Consider the following 12,496-nt stretch of genomic DNA (forward strand, 5'->3'; position numbering starts at 1 on the left):
GGGACTATACCCCTATTATCTTACAATCTTTAAAAAAATTTTTTATTATCTTTACTGGATAGAGACAGCCAGAAATTGAGCAGGTAGGGGGTGATAGGGAGACAGACAGACAACCTGCAGCCCTGCTTCACCACTCACAAAGCCTCCCCTCTGCAGGTGGGCACTGGGGGCTTGAACCCGGGCCCTTGCATACTATAACATGTTCACTCAGCCAGGTGCGCCACCACCGTCCCCCTATCTTACAGTCTTGCAAATCATTTTTAAATGAATTATAAGAAAAAAGGTGTGAGTATCCCAGCATTATAATCATATATCAATATCCATCACACTCCCAGCTCCTACACACACACACACACACACACACACACACACACACACACACACACACACACACACACACACACAGACACCCACCAGGGGTTATGAAAAGAGGGCCAGGATGCAGGCACTGGAATGATCCTTACACTTTGTGACACTAGGTGGTGCTATGGGATACCAGTGAGCAAGTTGGTAAAGACTAAATCCCCAGAACAACACTTCCCTTCAGATTGTGTGTTAAGAACAAACTGAATCCCTTTCTGGAGTTTGCTTATTTCCCAGTAGTCATGCAGGTACCAGTAATTACCTGGTAGAAAAGAGGAGGAGGAGGAGGAGGAGGAGAGAAAAGGAGAAGGAGAAGAAGAAAGAAGAAAGCTCTTGGAGCAGGCACTAGCCTTGAGGTCTCACAGCACACTGGCCCTTCAGCTTGTACCTTGGTCTGACATGGACTGCCTCTCTCTAATACCTACTCAGAGCATACCTTTGGGAGAGGAATGTGCCAGAGGGTGGGTGCAGAGGTCTGGCCCTGAGAAACCAGGTTCAACTTGATTCTTAGCAATCAGAACTGGCCTCATGGGGACTCCCAGACCTGGGGACAGGCATTCCCAAAGTGTTGGATTAGCTTCTCTAGCACTTCCTGCTTCCTGCCTAGACTAGGGAAAGCTCTGCTGGCCACTTCTCCCCAGGGACTCAGCAGTCACAGAAACACAAAGCCCAGTGTCCTTGGTTGCTCTGGTAGCAGTAGGACCTACTTGAAAGTCTCTGGAAGGTCTAAGAGGGTGGATATTTCCTTTGAGAGGGAACAGGCTCTGGTCACTTCTCTGAGGTTTCTCTCTCCTTACTTGTCACACAGGCATGTTGGGTTCCTCATCTCAGTGACTCTGCTGGGACAGGGTGTAGGAACACTGGGCCCAAACTTCTTATTCTGCTCTTGGGTGGGCAGTTAATTAAAGAGGTTCAGGAACTGGGTGGTAGCGCACCCAATAGAATGCATGTATTACTATGTATGAAGACCCAGGTTTTTAATTTTTAAAAAATATTTATTTATTTACTTACTCTGTTCTGTTGCCCTTGTTGTTTTATTGTTGTAGTTATTATTGTTGTTACTGATGTCATCATTGTTGGATAGGACAGAGAGAAATGGAGAGAGGAGGGGAAGGCAGAGAGGGGGAGAGAAAGACACCTGCAGACCTGCTTCACCGCCTGTGAAGCGACTCCCCTGCAGGTGGGGAGCCAGGTGCTCGAACCCGGATCCTTACGCCGGTGCTTGCGCTTTGTGCCATGTGCGCTTAACCCGCTGTGCCACTGCCCGACTCCTGAAGACCCAGGCTTTAAGCCCCCAGTGTCCACCTCCAGGGGAGAAGTTTCATGATAAATGGAGCAGTGCTGCAGTGCAGTGCTTTTTCTCTTCCTCACCCACTCTCTTCTCTATTTCTCTACCTATATCAGGGGAAAAAAAGGACAAGGGGGAAAAATCACCAATCAGAATGGTGGTGGTGTGCTGTCACTAAGTCCTAGCAGTAACCCTGATAGGAAAAAAGAAAAAAGGAAAAGGCTGAGGAGACAGCATAATGGTTCTGCAAAGTACTTTGATACCTGAGGCTCTGAGGTCCCAGGTTCAATCCTCAGTACCACCATAAACCAGAACTGAGTAGTGTTCTGGTCTCCTCCTCCTCTCTCTCTCTCTCTTTTTCTGTCTCTTTCTCTCTTTCTCTCTGTATATCAATTTCACTAAAATAAATAGATATTTAAAAAGACACAGAGAGAAGGTTCAAATGGAAGATATCTACCTGTGACATCGTGATAATGGTGTTCTGGCCCCAGGAAGCCTTCCCCCAGGGGATCCATATACACAACCACCCTGGAGGAGGGCAAGTGTTTCCAGCAATTGAGGGCCTACTGCTCTGTTGCTTCCTCACTGCCTACTGGGGAGACTGGAGCTAGGAGAGGTCAGAATTTCTCTCCCCAGTTATAACTGGTTATAGCACATCTCTCACCTGACTTCAGAAGTAGTGTCTCTAGTTTCTACTCCCAGTCACTCCAGCTCCTGTAAGCCTAGAAGAGGGAGTGTGTGCTTTTCAAAACACACACATGGGTCTGGTTGCTCTGCATCAGAAGCCCTTCAGCAGTTCTCCTTCCTCTGTTGGAAGATTTTGAATTTGATTCTGGAATCTGAGGAGCCACAAGCCACTTCTGCCCATGCCATCCTACTTTCATCTTCCATTCAGTCTAAATTCCAGACATTTTGAATCACTCCCATCATTTCCTTTCAGGCCTCTGAAAGGAACACACACACACACACACACACACACACACACACACACACACACTCCAAGTACCCCTGGTCCCGCTACAGCTGGCGATCTTCCCCTCAGCTCAAGAGACCACATTTGTATGAAACTGTTTTCTGAGGTGGGAGAGGTAGCATAATGGTTATACAAAAAGAATTTCATGCCTGAGGTACCAAAGGTTCCACACTCAATTTCCAGCACCACCATAAGTCAGGTAAGCAGTGCTCTGGAAAAAAGGAAAGAGAAAGAAAGAAAGAAAGAAAGAAAGAAAGAAAGAAAGAAAGAAAGAAAGAAAGAAAAGAAAGAGAAACTTCCTCTCTGGACTTCTGGACTCCAAGACTCCATGGCTTCAGGATACTCAAAATTCCACCTCAGGGCAGGCTGATTCATGACTTCAATTGAGTTTGCTGTTACAAGGCTGCCACTCTCTGTGAGAGCATTCACACTCCGCTTTCCAGTGTGTGTGTGTGTGTGTGGGGGGGACAGGTGCACTGACAGAAGTCCTTGGAAAGGGGGCTGGTCTCCTGTGAGTCCATCTAGCTAAGGATTGACACAGTGCTGGCAGAAGTGGGAGTGTCTCTCCAGTTGCATTGGGGTGTGCACAGTATACGCAGGGAAGGGAAGGGAGAGTGGAAACTTTCAGAGATGAGCACCTTGATGATGGCCTCCTCTCTCTGTTAGTGCTCTTTGAACTTTCTAGTAAGACAGAGATAGTTGGGACTGGGTGGTAGTGACACAACCAGTTGAGCATACACGTTACCATGTATGAGGATCCAGGTTCAAGCCCTCTGTCCCCACCTGCAGGGGAGAAGCTTCATGAGTAGTGTGGCAATGCTGCAAGTATGTCTCTATCTCCCTCTCTATTTTCCCCTTTCCCTCTCAATTTCTTTCTGTCCTGTCAAATAAGAGAGAGAAAAAATATAGAGATAATTACATGAATTAAAAATTTGGCCAGTGGAGCCAGAGAGCACTACAATACAGATCAGGGTGTTTTCTTTCTTTCTTTTTTTTTTTTTTTCTATCTCTTTTAGCCTTCCAGTTGTTCGGTGGATTCTCTTGAAAGAACAATATTTTCAGATGCATAAAACAGGTAGAATTATAATCATATTGCATAAGTAGAAAACAAGCACATTGAAATAATCATAAAATAATTTAAAATCCACCTAAATTTTTGAACCCAAAATGACACACACCAAGACACATTACTGTAAAACTTTCCAAAACCAGAGACAAGGAAAAAATATTGCAGACTTCCAGAGAAAGGGAGAAAGTCACATTTGAAGGGAAGCTTTGATCAGATTTCTCATCACAAACTCCAGAGGCAAGGAGGGAGTGGAATGGCATATTCAAAATATTAAAAGATAAGAATTTCCAGCCAAAAATTCTGTTTCTTGCTAAATTATCCTTCAAATGAGAAAGAAAAATAAATATCGTTGCAAGAATTCATTAACTGAGGGCCAGGTGGTGATGAACCTGGTTGAACACACACATTACAGTGCACAAGGACCCAGGTTCAAACTCCCAGTCCCCACCTGCAGGGGGAAAGCTTTGGGAGTGGTGAAGCAAGGTTGCAGGTCTCTCTCTCTCTCTCTTTCTCTCTCTCTCTCTTTCTCCCTCTCTCTCTCCCTATCTCCCCCTTCCCTCTCCGTTTCTGACTGTCTTTATCAAATAAAGATAATAAAAAATGCATTTATTAACTGAAGGAATTTGCCACTACCAAATCTGTCTTGCAATAATTATTGAGAGGAGTCTCATATGAAAAGAAGAAGCAAAGGAATCCCAGCTTTTAATGAGATGATCAGTAGTGGAATAGAACCAGGAACACAACAGGGAAAAACAGACACAGGAAATGGGAGAGCAAAATAGAGTGACATAGTCCAATGTTGGTGAACAAAGGCCAACTTGAAAAAGACTTATGTAGATGTTGTAAGTTAGATAAAATATTCATGAAAACCACAAAACAAAATATAGCACAAAGACAAATAGGAAACATATAGACAGTAGGCAAGACCATTATAGAAAACCATCCACATAAAATCACAAACAAAAACAAACAGGAAAAAGAGTCAGCAAGAATATAAGAGCAACCTCGAAACAAAAATCAGAATGGCTATAAGCAAGTCACTTTTATCATTAATCACCCTAAATGGGAATGGCTTAAATTCGCCATTCAATTATGGATTTAATCGTGGATTAAAAAGCAAGATCCATCTATTCTGTGTCTCTAGGAAACATACATGCAAAATAAAGACAAACAGAAGCTCTAGGTGACAGACTGGAATAAGGTATTCCAAGCCAATAATGCAAACAATAGGGCAGAAACAGAGATACTGCTATTAGATAAAGTAGACTTTTAGGCAAAGAAGGTGATAAGAGACAGACATGGACACTACATATTGGTTAGAGGATCAATCCAACAGGAAGATATAACCATCATCAATATATATGCTCCCAATATATGTATACCCAAATATATATATATATATATATATATATATATATATATATATATATATATATATATATATTACTTAGTGCCCTTAAGGTAGACACTGACAGTAGCACAGTATTAGTTGGAGACCTCAACACACCACTCACAGCAAGAGATAGATCATTAGGACAAAAAAATCAACAAGGAAATAGAGGACTTAAATGAAGTCATAGATGCGATGAACTTAACAGATATATTCAGAACCTTTCATTCTCTCCCCAAAAGAATAAACATTCTTTTCAAGCGCACATGGAGTATTACTCTGGATTGACCATATTGGGACACAAAGACAGCCTTAATAAATATGTGAATATTGAAATAATAAAAAGTAACTTTTCTGACCATGAGGTAGGAGGCAGTAAGGTTAGAAATCAACCACACACAAAAAAGAGAGAAAGAAACAAAGAAATAAACCCAAACTATGGGGACTGAACAATACATTGCTGAATAACACCTTGACCACTGAAGAAATTAAAACAGAACTTAAAAATTACTTGGAGAACAACGAAAATGGAGAGACCAACTACTAGATCCTGTGGGATACAGCAAAAGCTGTCCTAAGAGGGAAGTTTATAGCAACACAGGCCCATGTTAACAAACAGCAAAGATCTAAAGTAAACTACCTAACATCACAACTGAGCCAACTAGAAAAGGAGCAATAAAGAGTCCCAAAAGTCAGCAGGAGGTAGAAAATTGTCAAAATCAGAGCAGAAATTACTGAAATAGAATCCAGAAAGTTGATCCAAAAGATTAACGAAAATACAGGTCCAAGAAGGATTCAGAGGACCTAGTGGGGGTTGTACTGTTATATGGGAAACTGGGGAATGTTATGCATGTACAAACCATTGTACTTACTGTTGAATGTAAAACATTAATTCCCCAATAAAAACAAATAGGGGAAAAAAGATTAATGAAACCACGAACTGGTTCCTTGAAAGGATAAATAAAATAGATAAATCACTGGCTACACTGACAAAAAGAAAAAGAAAGTTATGATAAAAAAATCAGGAACAAGGGAGTCGGGTGGTGGAGCACTAGGTTAAGTGGACATATAGTAAGAAGCACAAGAACCTATGCAAGGATCCTGGTTGGAGTCCCCCAGCTCCCCACCTGCAGGGGGAGTCACTTCACAAGCGGTGAAGCAGGTCTGCAGGTGACTATCTTTCTCTCTCTCTCTCTCTCTCTCTCAATTTCTCTTCTCTTTCAATCTTCCCTTTCAATTTCTCTCTGTCCTATCCAATTAAAAAAAAAGGGAAATATGGCCACCAGGAGCAGTGGATTCATAGTGCAGGTACCAAGCCCCACCAGCAATAACCCTGGAGGCAAAAACAGTACAAAACACAACAAATAAACAAATGAACAAACAAAACAATCAGGAACAAGAGAGATGAAATTACAACTGAAGGTTGGGAAATACAAAGAATCATATGTGAATTATGAACATCTTTATGCAACTAATTGGAAACCTAGAAGAGATGGATGCATTTCGAGAATCAAACCACCTGCCAAGCCAAACCCAAGAGGAAGTAGATAACTTAAACAAGCCAATTACTAGTTTAAAAATTGAATTTGTGGGGGCTGGCAGGTAGCGTAGTGGGTTAAGCACACATGGCACAAAGTACAAGGACCAGCACAAGGATCCCAGTTTGAGTCCTTGGCTTCTCACCTGCAGGGGGCTGCTTCTCAAGTGGTAAATCAGGTCTGCAATTGTCTATCTTTCTCTCCTCCTCTCTCTTTCCCTCCTCTAGCAATTTCTCTGTCCTACCCAAGAACAATGACAGCAATAACAATAATAATAACAACGATAAACAACAAGGGCAACTAAAAGGAAAAAATAGCCTCCAGGAGCAGTGGATTCATAGTTCAGGCACCGAGCTCCAGCAATAACCCTGGAGACAAAATAAATAAGTAAATAAATAAACAAACTAAAAAAAAAGAAATTGAATTTGTAATCAAAAGTCTACCCAAGAATAATAGCCCAGGCCTAGATAGCTTAACTAACAAATTCTATGACTTCGAAGAAGAATTAACGCCTATTCTCCTCAACCTATTCCAGAAAATTGAAGGGCAAAGACTATAAAACATGTTCTATGAGGCAAATATCACTTTGATCCCCAAAGCAGGAAGGGACTGTACCAAAAAAGAAAACTATAGACCTATACCTCTGATGAAAATTGATACAAAAATCCTGAGCAAAATCTTGGCAAAAAGAATCCAACAATATATCAAGAGAATAATTTACCAAGACCAAGCTGGATTCATTTCTGTGAAACAGGGATGGTTCACCACCTGCAAATCAATCAATGTAATTCATTGTATCAACACAAGGAAAGATCAAAATCACATGGTTAGGGGCGGGGGTAGATAGCACAATGGTTATGCAAACAGACTCTCATGACTGAGGCTCTGTGAAGTCCCAGGTTCAGTCCCCTGCACCACCATAAGCCAGAGCTGAGCAGTGCTCTGGTAAAAAAAAAACAAACAACAACAACAAAAAAAACATGGTTATATCAACAGCCCTCCAAAAGCTGGGATTAGAATGACCATTCTTTAACATAATAAAGACCATTTATGACAAAACTGCCAGCATTATTCTCAATGGGGGAAAGCTAAAAGCTTTCTCCCTAAAATTGGGAACCAGACAGGGATATTCAATATCTCCACTATTATTCAACTTATTTCTGGAGGTCCTTGCCATTGCTATCAGACAAGAAAGATATATCAAAAGCATACAGATCTAGAAAGAAGAAATAAAACTATCACTTCTTGTTGATGATATGATATTATATCTAGAGAACCCGAAATACTTCACTGAAACACTATAGAAAATAATTAATAAATTCAGAAAAGTAACAGGATACAAAATCAGTACACATAAATCTGTGGCATTTCTATATGCAAACAAGGAGTCAGAGGAAAGGGAAATAAAAGACTGAATCCCATTTACAGCTGAACCCAAAAAGATAAATTACCTTGTGTTGAATCTCACAAAGGAGGTGAAGGACCTTTACAAAGAAAACTACAGGACATTGCTAAAAGAAATAGAGAAGAGCACACAGAAGTGGAAGAACATTCCAGGTTCCTTGATTGGAAAAACAAACCTTATTAAAATGACCATTCTACCAAAAGCAATCTACAATTGCAGTGCAATCCCTATCAAAATTCTAATGGCATTTTTAAGCAAATTGAACAATTTGTCCAAAAATTTGTGTAGAACCACAAAATTACCAAAGCACTTCTGAGAAAAAAATATGGAGATATCAGGCTCCAAGACTTCAGTTTATGCTAAAAAGCAATAGTAATAAAAATAGCATGGTACTGGAATTAAAATGTACACACAGATCAATGGTGCAGAATCAAAACCCCAGAAATAAGCCCACATATACACAACCACCTAATATATGACAAAGGGGCCCAAACCATTCAATAGACAAAAAGTGGAAGAAGCCTAAATGCCCATCAACAGATGACTGGCTGAAGAAGTTGTGGGATATATATTCTATGGAATATTACTTCGCTATCAAAAAGATGCTATTGTGGCCTTTGGAACAAAATGGATGAAAGTGGAGGTGATTATGCTTAGTGAAATAATTAAAGAGATGAAAGAGAACTACCACATGGTTTTACTCATATGTGGAATCTAGGGATCTAATTTACATGAACTTGCAAAAAAATTAAATCAAAACAGAAGTAAGGAAACCGTAAGAATTACAAGAACTATGGTGGTTATCTTTGGCAGGTGGGAGGGTGGGGCTAAAGAACTTTGGTGGTGGGTGTGATGTGGAACTATACACTACCATTTTATAATCTTGTAACAAACTGTTAATAACAAATAAAAATATAAAAAATATTAAGGGAAGATGATTAATGGGCTCTGTAACCCAATTCCATCAGGACCCAGAGAAAGAAGAGTAAAGATGGAAAGACATTCAGAAGTCTGACTAGGTGTAGCTGTGACTTAAAATGGAAGAGAAGGCACGACTATAGGAAAAATGGGAAAAAAACATATATGGAGAGGGAGAGAAAGAGGGGAGGGAGGGAGAGAGAGAGAGAGAGAGAGGGGGAAATAATAGTCAACCCATATCTGTGACAATGGGAAAATCACTTCAGTTTCCAATGGAGGGAATAGGGACACAGAACTCTGTTGGTGAGAATGGTGTGGAATTGTACCCCTGTTATTTTGTAAATCACTAATAAAAAAAGACTATATGAGAATTTGGAAGAACTCTAGTTTGATAGAATGATCCCAATTACTGAAATCAGAAATGAAAGTGAAGACACTGCAATCTATCTTACAGAAAGAAAAAAAGGAGTATGAGGGAGGTCTATGTTCAACTGTATGGCAACAAATTAAAAAATTTACAAATCAGATTCATTCATTTCCAGAAAGACACAATCTGTTGAAAATGACTAAAGAAAATCCAAATAAACTTATAATGAAATTAAATTAGTCATAAAAATTAGCCACAAAGAAGAAAAAGAAAAAAAAAAAAGACCAGATGGCTTCTTTTGTGAGTTTCACAAATTTTTAAAAGAAGAGTTAATATTGATTCTTCACAAATTCTTTCAAAATATAGAAGAGGAGGTGACAATTCTGTGAGGATAGTATTACCCTGACCCCAAAACTAGAAACAGCATTATAAGAAAAGAAAACTGGGGAGTCGGGCGGTAGCGCAGTGGGTTAAGTGCAGGTGACGGGCGTAAGGATCCGGGTTCCCGCCCCCGGCTCCCCACCTGCAGGTGAGTCACTTCACAGGCGGTGAAGCAGGTCTGCAGGTGTCTATCTTTCTCTCCCCCCTCTGTCTTCCCCTCCTCTCTCCATTTCTCTCTGTCCTATCCAATAACAACCACATCAATAACAACAACAATAATAACTACAACAACAATAAAAAAAGACAACAAGGGCAACAAAAGGGAAAATAAATAAATAAAATTAAAAAATCTTTAAAAAAAAAAAGAAAACTGTATTTCAATATCTTTTATGAGTGTGGACTCAAAATTTCTTATCAAAATATAAACAAATTCAATCCAATAGGATACAAAAAGCATCAAACACTGTGACCAAGCAAGATTTTCTCTAGGAATACAAATTTGTACCATCTAAAATGTTACTAATGAAATAAAATGAAGTGTGCAAATATAATGAATGAATATAACCTTATAAATGAATTTAATTAATTAATCAAAAAATATCAATAGAATAATAAGGCACCATGGTCTCAACAGACACAGAAAAAGGAATTGACAAAATCCAACACCTTTTAATTATAAAAATATGATTCTTTTGGACAAATTACTATGTAGTAGCATGGATAGAAAGATCATGCCTGGGAGGACAAACCAGATTAAAAAAGAAAAGAAAAGAAAAGAAACTCGGAACCTCACATTACAACCTACAATGCTTGAAAAAAAACTCATTGAGAGACAGGTGGATGCTAGCAGGCACTGGAAGGAATCATATTAAGTGAGATAAGCCAAAAAGAGAAGGATGAATACTGTATATTCTCACTCATAGGAAGAACTGAAGAAAAGACAGAAATGGGAAACACAAAGTAACACTTGGACTGGTTTGGTGTATTGCACCAAAGCAAAGGACTCTGGGGAGGGAGGGCAGGGAGAGGTTTGGTGGTTTGGTGAGAGGGGAGCTTTGGGGTCCTGGCGCATGATGGTGGAAAAGGATACAAATTGGGGGTGTGAGTGTTTTGCAGATACCTATCATGGAGAGGTGAGAAATTGTACTCGTTTGCCAATAGTCATACTATAAACCATCAGCTATCCAATAAAACGATAAAAATAATAAGTAAACTTTTTTCTTAAAAATAGTGTGTTGCTCAAAGCAGTGCGAAAGAATAGAGGCCCCAGAAATAAAAGCACACATATACAGACATCTAATCTATGATAAAAGAGAAAGATCATACACTGAAGAAAATTGTGTTGGAAAAACAGGACAGCCACATGTAAAAAAATGTAGATCTAGATCTAAATTTAATATTATAGAAAGATTAACTCAAATGGATTTAAAGACTTGATAGTAGACCCCAAACTACAAAATACTTAGAAGAAAGCATAGGTGATGCCTTTCAGGACCTTAATAACAGAGACACATTAGGAGATTCAGTCCCATAGACAAGCCTTTATATACTGAAATAAACTATCACAAAAAAGGCAATTGGGAGAATATATTTACATTTCACATATCATACATGAGGTTAATATCCAAAATACATAGAGAACACATGATTTGACAACAAAATCATGCAATCCATTTGAAAAGTGGGAGAACGTTCTCTATAAACCCTTATTTCTCCCAACTCTTATTTTCCTGGAACCTCTGGGGCTTTACTCATTTTCCTTCATGCTTCTCTTGATCCATACCATTTGATACTGATCTCAATCAAACCAATGCAAACAATGCTACCTTGACTTGTTTCACTTTGGACTGTGTCCAGAGATGCCAGGCCTGGCATGTCAACACTTCAGCTTCATTACTCTGGTGAGACCTTTCCTAGCACATAGGACTCCTTAATTTGATTTTGGGTGGCTCAGTTCCTAACAATGCCACAAAATTTAGATACACATCAGGGCCTATGAGATAGAGCACATGTGCACATGTATCTATAAGTTGGGAGGAAAATATGTACCTTAAAGTAAAAGTGCAAAATAGTTTGCAGTGACTCACCAAGTGCAGCAAACAAGTAGAAAGTCCTAAAAAGACACCATAAAGCACTTAATCAAGTAGTTTCTACTTAGACCTAGATACCCTCCTCATCTACTTCTTATTTCACTTCCCTCTATATCTACAAGCTAACCTTGTCAGATAAAATAAGGACTACAAAAACTGGACAAGGGCAAGAGATTAGCACACTTTAATGATGGTCCTTTTGGTAACTGCCAGGCCACCTCATTATCTGTGTCCCTAAACAGGGAATCCTGAGATTCCCATATAGATATGATGAGCCTAGACCTCTATCAGATACCTCTCTGTCATCACTGGTCATCTCCATCAGGAACAGCATTGTGGACCCTCTTATGGGCCTCTACAGGACCTTGTTCTCAATGTGGAACAACAATGGTAGGGACTGCCCCACTCTCTGAAGGAAGGCTTGGTCAACACACTCTGGCTGCAATAATAATAATAAAAAAGATGATATCATACCTTTTGGGGTAGAATGGATAGAACTGAAGATGATTATGATTAAGTGAAATAAAGGAAAGACAATCTCCAGATAGTTTCACTCATATATGGATTGCAAATAACTAAAGCAAACAAAGAAATGTACACAAAATAGTAACAAAACTAACTTTTAGACTGGAAAGATAGTTCATTTGGTAGGGTGCTTGCCTTGCCAAATTGCACTCTGAGTTTGAATACCAGCACCACACGGATGGTGCTATG

General features: G+C 39.6%; 1 protein-coding gene across 7 annotated transcripts in view; it reads right to left on the reverse strand.

The window, feature by feature from the left end:
- The window catches only part of NHSL2 (NHS like 2), a 256,157-nt gene that overhangs the window by 41,847 nt on the left and 201,814 nt on the right, over positions 1 to 12,496 (reverse strand). The gene's annotated exons all lie outside the window — the stretch shown is intronic.

The sequence above is a fragment of the Erinaceus europaeus genome, chromosome X, assembly GCF_950295315.1.
Source record: "Erinaceus europaeus chromosome X, mEriEur2.1, whole genome shotgun sequence".
Taxonomy (NCBI): Eukaryota; Metazoa; Chordata; class Mammalia; order Eulipotyphla; family Erinaceidae; genus Erinaceus; species Erinaceus europaeus.